This window comes from Puma concolor, chromosome D3 (assembly GCF_028749965.1).
Source record: "Puma concolor isolate L17-30 chromosome D3, mPumCon1.1.hap2, whole genome shotgun sequence".
NCBI lineage: Eukaryota > Metazoa > Chordata > Mammalia > Carnivora > Felidae > Puma > Puma concolor.
Window position 1 is genome coordinate 10,456,192 of NC_141678.1, and position 18,938 is coordinate 10,475,129.

Below are 18,938 nucleotides of genomic sequence, written 5' to 3' on the forward strand. Positions count from 1 at the left end.
TTGTTTTAAGCCACTGAGTTTGTGGTTATTTCTATGGCAACCCAAGGAAACAGACGCAGCCCCTGGATCAGAAACTCCTGTTTGGAACTCTTCCTATGCTCATATATGCTCAAAAGGGGAAGCTATTTTGCCCTTCCTCCTGTTCTCACCCCCTGCAGTTTGGTTCCTGTCCCATCCCTCTGTTGTAGTCACATTCTCCAAACTCACCCCAATCTTCCAACAGTCAAGTAGGTTGGACATTTTGCATGTGCTCTTTGGATGGACCTCACATCACATCTGACACGAGGTTGGTCACACTCCTCCCCTACTCTCTCCGCCTCTGGCTTTCATTTTACTAAATCCTTTTGGTTGCCTTTGTACCTTTCCCATCTCTGTATCATCCTGTGCTTATTTCTTAGACGTTGAGGTTCCCCCAAATGCCATCCTTGGGTCTCTGATGTTCTCACTCTTTACATCTACTTTGGGCATTCTTATCCCACCTCATGTTCCAAGAACCTCTCTGCACCGATGATTCCCTAATCCCCATGCCCAGACCTCTCTCTCAAGGCTTCCGCATCTTAATGTCCAGCCACCTGCTACACGTCTCCACTTGGATGTCCCCAGGTGCCTCAAACTTAGTCTGACCCCACCCCGACCTTATCGTCTCCCTCCCAGCCTGCTCCTCTCTTCTCTGTTGTCACTGATGGCTTCACCATTGAATCAGTCCCCCAAGCTATAAACTTTGGGTGTGAACCTTTCCTCTTTTTAAATCGATTCCCTAGTCCAGTTCAATCACTAAGGTGACAGAGAGGGCAGGAGGAGATGGAGGTGAGAACAGGTGGAAAGGTTGCTTTGAACAGAACGAGAGGCAGTCGTACTCCTTAGACGTAAGGAAAGGGCATGGGCCTGATGGTGGATGGCGATGGGGACCGGGTAGAGGGTGAGAAGCCGAAAAAGATCAAGCTTGATGGCCTGTAATTTCTCAGCAAGGAGGTGATAGTTGCCTTTATATGTCCCCAGGAGAGTCATAGGGGAGAGATGGAATGAAGTTTGTGGGGCTTCTGTGACCAGAATCAGGGTATAGGGATCTTTGGTCGAAGCCAAGGAAGGTGTGGTCTAAAGATCCCCTACAACAGACCCTTCTGCCTCGAGATTTAGCGAGTTCCCTGTCACCGGAGGTATTTCAGCAGAGCGTGGGAGGATACCTGCCCGGAGTGTGGTGGGTTTATGTCAGCTTTGGGCTGGGGAGTGATAGAGTGGGCATAATGTCCCCGTTTAGCTGAATGAGTCCTAATGCCCGTTCCAGTCCCCAGGACTGACTGACCAGGGGCTGCAGGGCACAGGACAAGGACACGATAATGAAACACAGCAAAGAGGCGATGTGGTGTTAGGAGCAGAGGGAACCTGGATGCAATGGTCCATCCTTACATTTCCTCTGCCTTCAGTGTCCACCCAGACACCCACATCGGGGCCCACGTTGCTGTAATTACAATGTCACCTAATCTGGGCTCTGAGTACGTTAGCCGCAGAGAGTACTATATGCTGTTCACCAGAAACGAGCTCCCCTCCCTCCACTCCCCTAGTTTTTGGGGATTAAGAACAAAGCAGGAGGGGGTTAGGGAACTCCACTTGGGATAAAGGCTGGATGGCTTCAGCAAGCACCGCCACCACCTGAATACCAACTAAGCTGCCTGTGCGTCTGGAAAAGTTTGGAGGACAAAAGTTGTCGTTGGATGCAGACGAGCTGGCTTAGTTTCAGCGTTTCTTGTGTTTGCTTCCCTTTCCATTTTACAGACAGCAGCCACGCCAAGACTGTCTTAGGTTTCAGGATATTCCAGGGACCGTCCCCCGTGTCCCCACTCCCCACGTCTTCGGGCAAACGACGAGAGAAACAGCGTCCCCTTCCCACCCTTTGTCAAGGTCAAAGAAAATGGCCAGACTGTCAGACTTGCACAAGTTCTCTTTGAGTTAACTCTTGGCAGAGTGTGGTATTAGGAGCTGGGCTAAGAGGAGCACCTCGAAAGATTTGCCCAGGAGGTCAGGAATTATTATGGCCTCACAAACATGTTTAGATGGTCTAATGGGGCCACAGCCAGAGAGATGATGGCAGGGGTAATTGTCCGTTTTATAACGGAGACGTTGAAGCTCAGAGAAATGGAAGGTCCTGACCAAGATCACACAGCTGGCAGGGAGCAGCTCTCCAGCCTTCACACTGTTTCCCTTGCCCTTGGCCCTATTAAAGGGCTGACCGTTAACTGGCCGGGTTGAAAAGCAGGGAGAAAGCTAAGCCAGAGATGGACGTACACTTCTCACGGGAGCCTTTGCCAAACTTTCTGCGAGGAGGCTGAAAAAAACATTCTGACAATCCAGTGTGGCACACGTCAGCCCCTGGAGATCTGAACATGCTTCTCAGCACATCCAAGGACCTGGTGAGTCCTAAGCTACCACTCCCTTGCCCGTCTGCTTTTACGGTCTTGTACTCTGACTCTGCACCTGGCCATGTGACCCACTTCAGCCAATAGAGCAAGGCAGAGGCAACAATGTGCCTGTTCGGAGTCTGTTTCTCTGGGTGTGTTCCCTCGTGTTCTCTTGTGCCTCTGCCGTCGCCCTTCTTGGGTTGGTTGTTGGTTCGAGAAAGATGAGAGACAGGTGGTGTTGAACCTACCTCGGATTGGTCAACCCTTGGCGGACTCCAGATGCGTGAGCAGCCAATGTTGGTGGTGGTTGTCGCAAGCATTTTTATGGCAATAGATGGCGTCGTATCTCTTGTGATAGCTAGGAAGTGATCTGAAATTAGAGTGGTTATTAATTATTAAAAGCAGCGGCCATTTTCAAACAGTGGTCCTTGGCACCCAAAGTGTTCATTTGGGCTTCCTTCAGAGTAGGACTGTATAGGAGGTGGGATGCAAATGCTCAGAGTTGTGAGATGTTCGAAGAGAATCTTCTGGTGCTAAAAGTTGTTTGGAAATGAACTAAACCTGGCTCTGAGTCCCGTATTTGTCACGGGTTAGCTGTGTGGCCTTAGGTAAGTTAAGTAGCCTCTCTGAATTGATTTATCTTCCTCCACTTCTTTGTTTTTAATCACCGTCATGAACACCATTGCCTAAACATTGACTGCGATCATGGATTTAGATACAGTTTGTCATTGACTCCTCACACCAAGCCTCTTAGGTATTTTTAACCCCCACTTTACAGGTGAGAAAATTGGAGTCTAGGAGGATTGTATCCAAGGACACCCAATAGGCCGCAGAACTGGGATCTAAATAGGCCCAGATCTGACTTCAAAGCTTGTGTTTGTAACCACTAACAGAGTGCTTGTCAGGATAAATGAGGATATATGTATATTGCTTAGCTCTGTTCCTGGCATATATATTGTAGCAATTACGATACTCACCTTGGTCACATCGCAGGGTATTTGCAACCCCAAGATACGGCTAGGTCTTTGGGGGACATTCACATAGCAGAGAGAGGTTTTATGTACCCAAGAAGTGCAGCTGATCTTAATTTCACTGACTTTTCTCTCCCAGGAGCAGTCGTGGTGTTCACAGGACAGTCTTCTGGGGCCAGGAGGAAAAAAGCGGCATGGAGTTGTCCGGTGGACAGCTGCATCTGTAGGGCTCTTGAGAAGGAAAGGAGGGCCAGCCCTGGAACTGGCTTCAAAGGTGGCTGGTTGGTCATGAATGAGATTCAGAAGGGGGCGTCGAGGGGATCTGTCCAGTCACTAAGCATTTGTGGAGAGCCCACACGGTGCTCAGTACAGTGTTAGGCCCAGTGGGAGGGAAGGACGCACAGGGAGGCAAAACAGTGTAGTTGTGGGTCCATTTGCTTGACAAAGGGACGTCATGTGATGGCCTTCTGTAGTGACCGGCAGGGTGGGACCCCTCGGCTCTAGGGGGCTGCCTTGTGCCTAAAACCCTTTGTTGTGGTGGAGGGGGGGCGCCTGGGTGGCTTAGCTGTTTAAACCTTGGACTTTGGCTCAGGTCATGATCTCTGCTGGCAGCTCAGAGCCTGGAGCCTGCTTCAGATTCTGTGTCTCCCTCTCTCTCTGCCCCTCCCCTGCTTGTGCTCTGTCTCTCTCGCTCAAAAATAAGTAGACATTTAAAAAAATAGACTTTATTGGTAGGCGAGCTTCTAAGTATCTAATCTTCATGACCTCAAGGAATTATCAAACAGTCCAGGGGGGCAAGACCCTCATGTGGAAACAGAATTACCTAACCCCCCCCCCCCCCCCCCGGTGGAAGGGACAGTCAGGAAACCTCACAGACACGTTTGTTCCCCTTTGTTTCTTGTTTTCTTTCCCTCCCAGACCTAGTCCTATAAAGAACTATATAGATATGAAGATAAACAAAAGCTCTATTACAGCTATGGTGTTCACTGTCATTTACTGGAGTCGAGTTATACATAATGCAGAGAATTCAAGTAAACAGCAATTAGGTGAGGTTTTTGTCAAACAGCTTCCTTTAATTTTATGGCACCCCACCACCCCCAGACAAACCCAAACAACAAAAGGCAACTGAACCCTTAATCTCTTAAGCTGCAGCCCACTTGGATGGGCGTGTGTGGCCAACATGACATCAGAGGTTTCATTTAAAATTTTAAAAACAGGGGCGCCTGTGTGGCTCAGTCGGTTAAGCGTCCGACTTCAGCTCAGGTCGTGATCTCTCAGTTCGTGAGTTCGAGCCCTGCGTCGGGCTCTGTGCTGACAGCTCGGAGCCTGGAGCCTGGAGCCTGCCTCGGAGTCTGTGTCTCCCTCTCTCTCTGTCCCTCCCACACTTGCACTCTGTCTCTCTCTCAGAAATAAATAAACATAAACAAAAATAAAATAAAAATTTTAAAAACAGACTTCGGAGAATGTCTGCCACACTAGGTATTTAAGAAGAGTGCTGGGTAGGTGCTTAATCATTAGTTTCAATAATAATAGTAATGTAATAAGAAGGTTGCTAGCTGTGCTCTGTGTCAGATGCTGGGCTATGCATTGCTCATTCATTCCACGGATATTTATTAAGCACCTGCAATGTCCCTGTGCTCATGGCTGGCTGTCTTTCTCATCCTTTAATTGGCACCTTGGGAGCGGGGGTTAGGTGGGGTGGCCGACTTGTTCCGGTTTTCCTGGGACTTCCGTCAACGTTCCATGTCCCCCGAGCCCCACCATTCCTGGATAAACAGGGACGGTCGGTCATCCTAGGACTGAATGTTTAGCTGAGATCAAGCGAAGAGGCCCGCGAGGGGGCAGTTCTAAGCTCACAGGCGAAGGCGAATCAGGCTGTTTCCTATGCCCCGTGAAGTCCCCAGGCGGTCATTACATGTTCCAAGACCTCAGTGCCTGGCCTCTGCAATTCCCTTTCGGGACCAATCATGTTTGCCGCGCTGTGACATAGCCTCAAGGCCCCCAAAGCTAGAAGCAACAATTTCCCCAGTAACAAATGAGATGGTTTTGCCTGGAGCTTATCGTCCGGAAGAGAAAATAAAAAGGACCTAGGTACATTCAGCAGAAAGATATGTAAAGTAGTCATTATAAATTATGTACTGTGTCTCCACAGTAGGCTGCCTGGTGATTTAAAAAAGTTAAAAAAAAATCCTTCCCTTTTTCACTGATCTGTAGTTTCTTTTTTCTTTTTCTTTCTTTTTTTTTTTATGCTTCACGCCCCCCCCCCTTCATCATGAACATGGGTCTCTTGCTGTAACATAGCACCTGGCACATAGTAGGTGCTCAAAAATATTTGTGGAGCAGGTAATTGAAGGAAATAAGTGAATGAACAAGCGATTGCATAACTCTGCAGCTGGAATGCGTTAGTTCAGAATGCTTTCTCAAGCTCAGAGGGAGCTCCAAGCAGATGGCAGCTCTACCCTTTCCTTGATCAAGAAGGATGTTTGGGGGAACACAGGTCAGTTTTAGGGTGGCCAGACCCTCCTACCACGTTTCTCTTCTGGCGAGGTCTCTATAAACATCCCGCCTCTGAATCACCCTGGATGCTTCTTACACTGCACAGTTCTTGGGCTCCTGGCTGGGCCTATTGAATCAGAACCTGGGCAGGGGCACGAATTTGCATTTCTAATAAGCTTCCGGAGTGTTTCTTGTGTGCACTCCAGTTTTAAAACCCCAATTGCCCTATATAAGCATGGTTTGTTTCACTTTGATCATTTGTACTGCAATCTTGGGTCTCCCTCCCGCTCTCTGTTAAAACTTGTTTTCTTTCTTCTCCTTCTTTTTTTTTTTTTTAAAGCTTTGAGGAAAAAAAAAGCACATCACTTTGGGGACAGCTCTCAATTGGAGAGAACTGAGAAGTGGATGAAATGATAGCCATGCAATACAGATTTCTCATTATTCCTCCGTTCTTGGAATAAGTTCCATTACTTGACATAAATAGATTTGGGGAGGGGGATAAGATAATGACAGTCTACTCAAGCACCTTAGAAACGAGTGGCCTATTTTAGAATTCTAATAAAGCCTTCCTCATGGTTTTAATGGCCAAGGGTTTGCCTCCCTGGACTTCAGGATGCTGAGAAATGACAAAGCACGGTGGTTCAGGGCCGTTCGCTCGGTGGGTTCTGTTGACCAGTGCAAGCGAGAGGAATGACGGAGTATCCACGCTGATTGCTGGTGCAAGTGCTCCATTGGTCTGCTCTTTGCTAAGATCTTTTTCCTATTCTCTTGCACATTTTAGCTCTGAGATTAATTTCAGTTCTGTCCCCTGAAAACTGGCATTAACTGGAGTTCAGGAGTGTGTGTGTGTGCGCGCGCGCGCACACACACACACACACACACACACACACCACCACCACCACCACCACCACCCAGACCGCTATTTTCTATTCTTAATTATTCTTAACGGAGATTTATTGGAAAGGCTGAGCTTGGATGAACTGGTGCATTGCAGATCTGCGTTGTGTGATGAACATATGAAATTGCCCGTTGGTAGGTTAAAATGGTCTTCCAGCAGCAATCTCTTTCTTATGGGTCTACCCAGTAGAAACCGTGTAACTTATCTAGGTGTCTATTTTGAAGCTGTCATTTCATTTATTTATTTATTTATTTATTTATTTATTTATTAAATGTTTATTTACTTTTGAGAGAGACAGAGCATGAGTGGGGGAGGGACAGAGACACACACACACACACACACACACACACACACACACACAGAATCCGAAGCAGGCTCCAGACTCTCAGCTGTCAGCACAGAGCCCGATGCGGGGGCTTGAACCCACAAACCGCGGGTTCATGATCTGAGCTGAAGTCGGACACTTACCCAACTGAGCCACCCCGGCATATATATATATATTCGGGCTACTGAATGCAGCATTCAGTTTAAGGAATAATACACTACCAAAACAATTGGAGTCCCCACCCCAGTCTTTCTTCCCTCGTGTCCCCACCAGAGGTAACCCACATCTTGAATTTGGTGCTTTTAATTCTCATACACGTGTTTATGCTTTGTTCTTATGTGTGCATGCCACAACAAAACACATTGTATTATTTTGCACATTGCCTGTTTGAAATGACAACAAAGTACACAGATCCTCCTATGTAACCAGCTTTACTTACTCAACGTCATGGCTGAGCTCCATTTGTGTTGGTCTGTGTGGCTCTAGTTTAATGTTGTTTTCAAAAATCAAGTAGCTGAGAGGATTTGCAGTAAAACCAACAATGCATGGAAAAGGAAGCATATTTTGTTTTTACTGTCTTTTCCCCAGACATCAACCCAAGCTTGTTTCAGCCCAAGTTTTTGGAAAATATTTGTGTTGAGGAGGATTCCGTAAGAGGTGCAGAGAACAGTGTAGCCTAAGGATTCCGTAAGAGGTGCAGAGAACAGTGTAGCCTAACGATAAATATTGGAGCCATGTTGCCATTTTTGACAATCATACTTTTACAAGAGTGAAAGAATTATCTGCTACAAAGTCACAAGAGTCCCACCAGCTGGCCGTGCCTAGCATATGGTCGATGTTTAATAAATATTTGTTGCATGAATAAATTGAAGGGGAGAGGCACCTGATTTGAAAGGACTCAAGTAATGGCAGAAGGTAGCTCTGAGTTGAAATTAGTTTTTCTCTTTGTTTTGAGTGAAGTTGTGTTACAGGATGGGGTAGGAAGTGTGGAGGAGAACTAAGAGAAACTGAATACATTGGGGAATTGAAATAAGAGAATTGAATCCGTGAAGGGGGGGCAGCTGTATTCAGGTGCTGAGTTCTGGGTTCAATTCCTGGCATTTTCTCAGGTGACAGTGGGCAAGCTGCCTAACCTCCCTGTGTGCCTTATCTTTTTTTGTTTGTTTCTATTTATTTTGAGAGAGAGAGAGAGAGAGAGCGGGCAGAGAGAGAGAGGGAGAGAGAGAATCCCAAGCAGGTTCTGTACTGTGAGCGCAGAGCCTGATGCAGGGCTCGAACCCATGGACCGTGAGATAATGACCTCAGCTGAAGTCAAGAGTCGGACGCTTAACTGACTGAGCCACCCTGGGGACCCTGTGTGCCTTATCTTATTTACAGTTTCCTTATCTGTAAAATGGGGATGATAAGAGCATCTCATGGGGTTAATATGAGGATTAGGGGAGGCTGGCATGGGAAGTGTTTGGCATAGATTCTGGCCTCCAGAAAATGCCCGACCAAGGTCATTAGCATGAAGGATCTGGCCCAGCGTGCCCATCCCCGAGGGTTGAACCCCGCATGATGGATGGCGCACAAGCAATCTCCTAGGGGCTTCAGACCCCAGAAGGGCGCCTATGCCTGGGATTGGATCATGTAGTCACGATGGTGCATCTCGAGGCAAGACCTCACGTGTTAGAGGGTATCATTTAGAACATGATCCATGAGGCAAAGAGCAGACTCCTATAAGAGGTGAGGAGCCGCCACAAGGGCTACGGGGAAGGACCGCAGCTTCACTCCAGGCAGACAGATTCAGCCTGCACGATCATCATCAATCTGCCAGTGCGAGAGCAGGAGGGACAAAGCCTTATTTATTTTAGTTTCAGGTCTGGGTCTCTGTGCTGTGCAGGACTCAGGGGAACGCTCCATTTGCGTGTTGCTGAATGAGAGGCTCTGGACGGAGCTGTTTGCAAGAAAGTATGAAAGTCCAATTATGTTATTTTCAAGGGTGGGACTTTCTCCTTCTGCCTTTCTTGGTCAGTGAGGGGAGCCTTTAAATCCATTCGAGGCTGACTCAGTTCTTGCCTCATATGCCACTTGGATTGATTGGAACGGATGGAGTGATGGGTGAGGGTTCTGTAAGTGCTGTGGTTGATTAGCCATGTCTGCTGTGGACAAGGAAATGGCCAATTGAGGAGGGCATGCTTTCTTTATAGATCTCAAGCATATCAGGTTTGTTTCTGCCCCAGGACCCTTGAGTCGGCTGTGCCCTCTACCTATAACACCCGTTCCCAGAATTTCACATGGCTAGCTCCTTCTCATCATTAGGGTCTCAACTTAAATGCCACCTCCTGGGGCAACCTTCCCTGACCACTCTGTATATATTAACCCTCAAGTCCCTGTCTGTCGGCATATATTGTTTTATTCGTATCCAGGCACTTACTGCTACTCGAACATTTTCTCGTTGATGTACTTGCTTATTGTCTTGTCTCCTCCTCTCTCCTCACTTGAATGTCAGCACTAAAAGAGCAGACTCTGACTTTATTTCCCTTATGATGTTCTTAGTATCTAAAACAGTGCCCAGCACTTAGAAGGCATTCGGATAATAGCGAATGAAGGTCACTTGCATTATTTCAAGACTTAATTTGTGTATTGTTTTAAAACCTTTTTGGGGGGCACCTGGGTGGCTCAGTCATTTGAGTGTCCGACTTCGGCTCAGGTCATGATCTCACGGTTCGTGGGTTCGAGCCCCGCATCAGGCTCTGTGCTGACAGCTTAGAGCCTGGAGCTCCCTTCCAATTCTGTCTCTCTCTCTCTCTCTCTCTCTCTCTCTCTCTCTCTCTCTCTGCCCCTCCCGTGCTCACTCTCTGTCTCTCAAAAATAAATAAATGTTAAAAAATTAAAACAAAAAAAAAACCACTTTTTTTGGCTGGAGGGTTTTCCCCTTCCCAACTATACTATGAGGTCACAATGGTCAAAGACCAGGTGTAGACCTCTTTTCACCACCCCCCCCCCCCAGAGCAGCCGCCAACAATGAAACATCCTTGAACAACTGGATGAAGGAACAGTATGCACAGTGGACATCCATTTGTGTGAGTTAGGGTACTCATTTGCCTGTCTTAACAGTGGCTTTAGGAAAAGAACAATACATTTCTCCCTCTCGCCACAGTCTGTTGATATAGGGGATGGACACTTCTGCCATGCTCATTTGTCGCTTCTGTCTCTGGGACCAAGGCAATGGCTCTGGTCCTGCCTCTCCAGCCAGCATCACCCTCGTCCCTTTAAGGGCACAAATTGGAAGGGTGCATCTCACTTTCATTCACACCCCATTGGCTACACCATGTCACATGCCCGAACCTAGCTGCGGTGAGTCTGGGAAATGTAGTCTTTAACTAGGCAGCCATGTTTCCAGCTAAAACTCTATGATGAAATCGAGGAGAATGGATGCTGGGGGACAATTATCAGTCTCTTCCCACAACATTTCCATTTGGCAAAAACTTATGGATCGTTTTGCCCGTGTGAAGTATGAGAATGGGCACCGTGGTGTGCACAGGTATATGTCTGGCACATTCCCTGACCAGTAGAAGTCTATATAACCCAGTGAACGACACAGACAAGTAAACTTAGAAACTGGAGCCTTGCCCAGGTTAAGGGTTGGTTAAATGAATAATAATAAACACCAACTTAAAAAAAATTAATATTTATTTTCGAGAGAGAGGGAGAGAGAGAATGTGAGTGGGGGAGGGACAGAGAGAGAGGGAGACACAGAATCCGAAGCAGGCTCCGGGCTCTGAGCTGTCAGCACAGAGCCCGACACAGGGCTCGAACCCACAAACCGTGAGATCATGACCTGAGCTGAAGTCGGAAGCTCAACCGACTGAGCCACCCAGGCGCCCCTAATAAACACCAATTATTGATGCATATTGAATTCTTGGTCCCACTTATTCCTCTTAAGAGCCTACGAAGTAACCCTGTTTTCCAGATGAGGCTCAGAGAAACGTCCTAAAACATTCTGGATTTGTAGATGGTGCAGTCTGATTTCATTCATTTTTAAATTTATGTCCAGTGAAATTCCCTTTTAAGGTACACAGTTCTATGAGTTTTGCCAAATACACGGTCATGTGACCACTACCTTAGTCAAGATACAGGAGCCACTACCCTTCCCCAAACTCCTTCGTATTGCTGCTTTGCGGTTAAAATCCTCCCCCCACCCTCCACTTCTTAAAACCAGTGATCTGCACTTTATTCCTGCACTTCTGCTTTTCCTGAATGTCATATAAGTGGCATGATGCACTATATTTAATCTGACACCTTTCCTTAGCATAACGCATTTGAGATTCAGCCGTGTTGCTGTGCGAATCCATGGTTCATTCCTTTCTGTTGCCCGGTAGTATTCCATGCTGTGGATGGATGGCCCACAGGTTCTTTGTCCATTCTCCAGCTGAGGGATGTTCTGGCTGTTTACAGTTGTTGTTGTTGTTTTTTTTTTTTAATTTTTTTTAATGTTTATTTATTTTTGAGACAGAGAGAGACAGAGCATGAACGGGGGAGGGGCAGAGAGAGGGAGACACAGAATCGGAAACAGGCTCCAGGCTCTGAGCTGTCAGCACAGAGCCTGACGCGGGGCTCGAACTCACGGACTGCGAGATCATGACCTGAGCCAAAGTCTGCCGCTTAACCGACTGAGCCACCCAGGTGCCCCTATTTCCAGTTTTTAAAGCCCTCATAAACGTTTGTACGTGGGTTTTTGTGCGAGCATGTGGTTTTCATCTCATTCGGATACGTACCTAGGAGTGGGCTCTCTGGTTTGAACAGGACTCTATGCTTAACTTTGTAAGAAATTGGGAAACGGTTTTCCAGGGTGGCGGTATTTCTCGCGTTTCTCGTATTTCTCCCAGCCACGTGTGAGAGTTCCGGTTTGCTCTGGAGTCTCGCTAGCCCTTGGGATTGTCATTTTGTTGCCGTTTTACACACTCTAATAGTGTGTAGATGTGCTATATATTTAGAAGGCATTTTGGCTCCGCTTGGAAACTCGAATTCTCTCCTTCAGACGAAAGTCATTCTCTGTAATTTTGCAACAGCTTAGGTTCTCATTAACAGTTGAGCCTGTCCTCCCGTGTCATCTACACAGGTCACAGGGGAGGGCGATTTTTTTTCCCCTTTTAACTGTACTTGGCAAATATAGCTCTTAGTTTTTCCCAGGAAGGAGTGCCACGAGAGAGAAATTTATTGTAGCCCAGAGCTTGAGAAAGATCTGCTTTCAATTAGCCAACCGTATACGTTGACCTATTCAAACTAAGAAGTCATAACTCACATTGCATTAAGTTAAAAACATGTTTGAATCCATATTTGGATTATTAAAGAAAATTGACTATATCAAGGGCTCCGTGCATATGTAACATTCTCGTGGTCTCGTAGAGGACAAACGTAGAGAAGGGAAGAAATTTTTTCTCCCCGAGGAATCACGTCTATAGTCTATAGCAGTGACTCCCCACTGGGAGACAGGGTGCCAAGGCCATCGGGATGAGAGTGGGGGTGGGGTTCATTACATGCACACACCCCATCCTTTCCCAGAACGTGGACTTTTCCATAGGGGAGTGTGCATTTCCTCCTTCAGACGAGAATTATTGCCATTGCATTGCTGAGGAGGGAGTTGCATCTATTGGCTGTGTTGGGGGAGATAGAAGGTGGAGACCCCTCTCTAAGAGTGTAATTCAATGCAGGGGTGGCAAGGGAAGCAATAGGACAAAAGTACATGTGATTCTCCTACACCGACTTCAGTCAATTGGCACTGGCTGCCTTCAGAGCTGCCCAGGGAAAGCTAGAGGTCTCTTCAGGCTTAGAAGGAAGGAGAGCAGTGGTTGATCGGTGATGTCTGCCGTGGGCATAAGCCAGGTGATTTTCAGGTCTGCACCATGGATTTTCTCTCCTTGAAATAACCTTCCAGAGGTGTTTGATTTCATTTTTACAGAATTTATGGCTGTGCTTGATGTTGGTAGGGTTTCATCTTGGTGATGGTTTCCCGGGATAGAGACGCATTTATAACTCTCTGTCCTGGTGGTTCTCGCCTGGAGGCAGTCTTGTCCCCCAGAGGTCATTTAGCAATGTCCTTTTTGGTTGTCATAGCTGGGAAGGTGCTACTGGCAGCTGGTGGGTGAAGGGATGTTACTCAGCATCCTACGACGCACGAGGCATCCCCCCCACAACAAAGAATTATTATCCCCAAATGTCGAGAGTGTCAACATTAAGAAACCTTGCTTCATGTTCCTTCTTATATCCAGTCCTTGTTTCTAGGGTGGGGGATTTCCTGCTTAGAGGGCTGGGAGCAGCCTGGTGGGGGTCTTTGGATTGTAATAAAGTAAGCCATTCCCTTAGACTCATGACACGGGTTCAGTAACATTATATGGGGGCCATGGAATGACTGTGTGGGATAAAGGACTTTTCTAAGAAAAGAGTGGTCAGACGAAGGTGAGGGGATATGCTATCCTTGGCATCCCCAGCCGCTTAAAATCCGTTCTTCTCTGTAGGCACAGAGTAAAGAGAAGGACAAAAACAGGGCTCTGCATACACTGAGCACTTCCAGAGAAGACATTGCGATTTAACAGTCCTCAGGTTCAAATCTCCGGTTGTACTTGGCTGTGAAGCAAATAACCTAGGGGTGGTTTTCCCAGCACCTTTTCCACCACCACTCGTCTAGCTACCTTGATTTCCTCAAACCTGCCTCCACTCTGCCCTTCTCTGGTCTGTTCTCCACGTGGCCACCACATGAGCACATGACCTTCTCCACCATCCAGCCCCACTTGAAACCTTTACGTGGCTTCCCGTTGCCTTTAGAATAAAGCTCAAATTTTTGATACTATGAGAGGTGGTAGGGAAGTGGTTAGGAGCCCAGACTTGAGTCCCAGCTCTGCCACTCTTCTGCTGTGTAGTTTGGGCAAGATACCTAACCTCTCTGTACCTCACTTTTTTTTTCATATAAAACTGGAGGTGCTTGTGCCTTGCCTAGAACCCCCTACCCCTTCTCAGTTCAGTGCACACTGGCCCAGCTTCCAACTGCCCGTTCAAGGCCACCTGTGCTCACTTTCCCACAGCAGCTGGTGCGAGGGAATTAATGCCACCTGGAAGCAGCCTTCAAGCAATGATTGTGTGGGAGTTGGTGTATACATACCCCAGCTCCCTCACCCCACAGAGAAGATAATCGGGGCATGTGTTCTACACTGAGTCCTAGGTCTTCCTGGCAGAAATAAGCTCTGGTGGATGAGTTGGCAATGGGCCCTTTATGGAGTGTCCTCCTTTTCGTGTCTCAGTTCCCCATTTCTCCACCAGGGTTTCCTGGGATTGCCTCTTAAAGAAATATCTCAGGGTCTGCTTCTGGACGAACCCAGCCTAAGATACCTCCTGCCTCTTGAGTTCCATTTGTTCCCCGATAAGAGCACACATCACATGTTATAATAGCCTGTCTAATTTCTCTTCCACTAGATTGAAAACTGTGTAAGGGCAGGGCCATCTCTGTCTTGTTCACATCTGCCTTGTTTACCATCGCAGCTCCAGCATGGAGCAGACATTCAATAAAGATTTGTGGAACGAATGGATGGCTAGCAGCCGCCTTGGGATCAGCTGGTCTGCATGCAAGAGTGGAGTGCAATAAATTAGGGCAGTTGACCAATACTTTATGACTACTGGATAGGATGTTAAAACAGAGAAGATGAGAGACCTCAAACAAGGTCTGAGTTCTTGTGTTTGATCGAGGGATTGCCCGTCTTTTCATACTGATAGGAACCACAGTAGATGCTACTCCAGCACTCCATGGAAACTGCAGCCTTGACTTCTGTGGAACTTGAATCGAGCCAGTGGAATAGGGGACGTTTTAGCATCCTGTTGGCTGAATCTGACCACTCTTTTGTTTTTATTTCTTAGTTTCTTCCTCATGTATCGCCTGCTTCCTGCCCCTTTCTCTTTGAGCCTGCAGCGTTTCCCCTTTCTTCCTTCTCACTGCACCAAAAGACTTTCTGAAGAAAAGAGATGTCAGAATTACTGTCTTCACAGTATATTTCAGGCTTATTCTGCCCTCAAGTAGTTTCTTGAATCTCTTTGCAGTGACAGAGAAGCAGACTGAGGTTTAAGACTGGCAACTGTCTCCCTGATTGATAGGGAGACCCGTGTGTGTGTGTGTGTGTGTGTGTGTGTGTGTGTGTGTGTGTGTGTCTTTGGAGATTTCTGGAAGAATTGATTAAATCCTGCAAAGTTCAATGTCAGACTCGAAGGTTTCATGTGAGCTAATCATGCCCAGGCATCTGAACATAATGATGAATGACATGGGCCCAACACATCTTAGGCTATCAGATTGTGGTGGGCAGGTGCTATCTTCCATATGTTGGTGGCTATATAATTTCTTTGTCCTATAATATCAGTGACCATCACTGAATTAAGAGAATAGAATTTTCCTCCCTGTTGTGATGAAGATCTATGATACTCAAGACACAGTAAACTATGGTTTTGTATCAGTTAGCTATTGCTGTATAACAAACAAGCCCAAAATCTTACTGGCATACAGCAAACATTTAATTTTGGCTCACAAGTTTGCAGGTTGGCTGTTCTATGTGTCTCTTATTCTCCTTTTGGGATCAGTGGGCGAGCCAAGACATATTCTTTTCTCAGTATTGGCAGAATCTCAAGAGGGCAAGCCCAGCCGTGCAACACATTTCAAATCTATGCTTGTGTAATATCCGCACATATCACATTGGCCAGATCAAGCAACATGGCCAAGCTCAAAGTCAAGGGAAACTCTTTTCTGTGGGAGGAACTGCAGAGTTACCTGTCCAAGGGCACGCATCTAGGAAAGGGTGAGGAGTTATGACAACAGTCCCCTCTATCACAGTATGTAGGGCTGGAGTTACAGAGTCAGGCACACATGGATTTAAACCCCAGCTCCACCACTGACCGCTAAGACTTGAATAATAACTTAGCCCCTTTGAGCTCTGGTTTCTCATCCATCTGACAAATGAGTATAATAAGGTATCCATACCTTGGTGCTATGAGGATTAAGTGAACTGATACACATAAGCCACTTATCAGAGGTCTGGCTTATTGGCAAGTGCCCAATAAATGGTAGGTGAAAACAAAAGCTCTAAATAGAAGAATAAATTCCCTCCAGGGGTGTGGATAGGCACTAGACATCTACTCCCGACGTTAGCCACCATGAAAATTACTCCTTTGTTGCTTTTCCTGGCACTTCAGTGGCCCGAAGGGGTCGATGAATCTCCAGATGTGCCTCACCTGGGTCACAACGGATGCTCTTAACAGATCTGACCCTTGGAATAGGAAGCGTGTTAAGCTTTAAATTGATCAGCAAGAAAACAAACAACAGCTCAGGGTAGCAATATTTCAGGGAAGCCAACAGATGGAGGGGCCAGATTGTGACTCCAAGGAATATATTAGAAAACATTAATGTATTTGTTCAAGTCAAATATTTTAGATTTGTTGGGCTAACAATTGTAAGCAAAATAAGATCCTTTTATTAGAAAAATGAAGGTAGGCTGCTGTACTTAAATGGCTCTTTGCAGTATAAATGAATAATAAGATTAGGTAATGATTTTTTTTTTCTAGTGGTCGTCTACTCTATTTAGATATTCAAACTCACTGGCAAGAACTGTGAGTCTCAGTAATGCATACTTATGGAACCCACCATAGCAACGGTAATTGCATTCAAGATATGGCCACATTAGATATTGTAATCCCAAGCTACATATGACCCAGTGAAATGATGATAAGGCAGCTGGGAAATGGAACTTTTCACGTGTGTGTGTGTGTGTGTGTGTGTGTGTGTGTGTGTGTGTGTGTGTTTTAATCCAAGAGTTTAGGTCTCCAATTTTCATGCATTTCCAAGTTCCATTAACAAAAGAAAAAAAAAAAAGCTCTTACTAAGTCGAGTTGAAACGGATTTTTTTAAAAATAGAGAATCTTTTCTTTCTCCAAGCGGTTTTGAGATCAATTCTGGATGCACCTGTGGTGATCTGATGACTGACTATATAAAAGTGCTATAGAATGACCGAGCTGGAAGGGGCCAGAGGAATCTGCCATTGCCTTGTCCCTCACTTACAGATGAGAAGACTCCTCGCCCTGGACGTGGAGTTGAGGCTGGTTGGGAGAACTTTTGCTCCTTAGGCCTGGATCTTGCTGGCAAGCTCTCCTTGGGTCTGAGAGATGTGAAATCGGTCATTGAAATCATCTCCTTTGGAAAAGAATGAGTGGCTCGTCAGAGACAGCATCCTCATTGGGTTCTGTAGGCAGATCTGGGACTAAATGTGCCCAGACCCAAAAGAAATTCTCAGTTAGGAGTAAATAATGCAGGCTATGAAAAAGCTTTGCAAGGAAGTGGTTTAATAAAGTGGAAATATGGTTTCTGGCATTTGTACTTTCTAAGGAATGCTAAGAAATACTCTATTGTAAATTATCTAAATTCCATACCCATCTTCCACTTCGTAATCAGCAATAGACCCTGACAGTGTTTGGACATCAGTATTATTATACATCAGCATAATTTGAAAAATTACATTCCCCGCCTTCACTTGTGGACAGCAACAGCCAGTGAAATATAAGTGGAAGTGTTGGGTGGCACTTCTGGGAAAATTCTTTAAAGGAGGCTGAGACTTTTCTTTTTTTTCTTTTCTTTTCTTTTCTTTTCTTTTCTTTTTTCTTTTCTTTTCTTTTCTTTTTTTTGAGTCTGAGCCATTTTGAGAGATAGGAGCCCTTTGGCCATTTCCTTTTCTTCAGTTCTTCCTGCCTAGAATGTGGATGTTATGGCTGGGGCTCCAGCAGACATTTTGTGACCATGAAGCAACCTTAAAGGTGAAAGCCACATGCTAAAGGTGGCAGAGAAGAAAGATGGAAGGAGCCTGCGTTGTTAGTGACTTTGTAAGGGCTGTCACAATAGCCCTGGACTCTCGATCTCTGGAATCATTTTACACAGAAGATGAATAACCTCCATCTTGTTTGAGCCTTAATTATTATTATTATTATTATTTGGTTTCTATTAACATTCAGCTAAATCTAAACTTAACTGATGCAAACTTATCAGTTAAATAATAGTAAGTAAATCTAAAATAAAAATATATAACAATCAAATAAAAAAATAGAAGTTATTTAAATAATAAAGAAGTGTCAAGGGGGAGCACTTAGATACTAGGAGAGGGACTCCTAGTAACTCAATGAGGAGGAAGGGGAGACAGAGAAGGAGAAATAATGATAACTTTACTATTTATTGAAATCTTTCATATCTACTGTCTCTTGTCTGGTAACCCTAATGTCTATATCTATATCTATATATCTATATCTGTATCTGTATCTATATCTATATCTATATCTATATCTATATCTATATCTATATCTATATCTATATCTATATCTGTATTTCATCTATCAATAGATATACATATCAATAAATCTAAATCTATTATTATGTTGCTATTCCCATTTTACAGATGAGGAAACCAAGGCTTGGAGATATTAAGTACTTGTTTAAAGTACCAACTGTGTTACTGTTCACTGCTGTGCCCCCCCCCCCCCCCTGCCCGGCACAGTGCCTGCCTCACAGTAGAGAAGCAATAAATATGTTTTGGCGACTCACTGCATCTTCAGCTTTCAAGGGCTGCTCTCCATGACCTCATTGTACCGCTTTCCCGACTTCTTAGGAAGGTGATGGGGAGATGGGAGAAAAGAAAGGAGCTTTATGATGCTGGGTGGTAAAAAGGGACCTCCATCACTTTCTCAGGGCCACAGCCCATGCTGGTGGAGGTGGTGGGAGGAGGTAAGACACCTGTGGTTTTGCATCCCTTTCTCTAGTAAAAAGCCCTGGATTTACTTCCTGAAGATGCTTCAGG

The 18,938-nt window shown here is 45.8% G+C and overlaps 1 protein-coding gene and 1 long non-coding RNA gene across 2 annotated transcripts in view; both read left to right on the plus strand.

Moving 5' to 3' along the window:
- Window positions 1–18,938, plus strand: part of RPH3A (rabphilin 3A) — a 278,986-nt gene that overhangs the window by 91,240 nt on the left and 168,808 nt on the right. The gene's annotated exons all lie outside the window — the stretch shown is intronic.
- Window positions 10,077–13,913, plus strand: LOC147575297 (uncharacterized). Its single transcript, XR_015242694.1, has 2 exons — window positions 10,077–10,151; window positions 13,587–13,913. It is a non-coding gene; the product is annotated as an uncharacterized LOC147575297 (long non-coding RNA).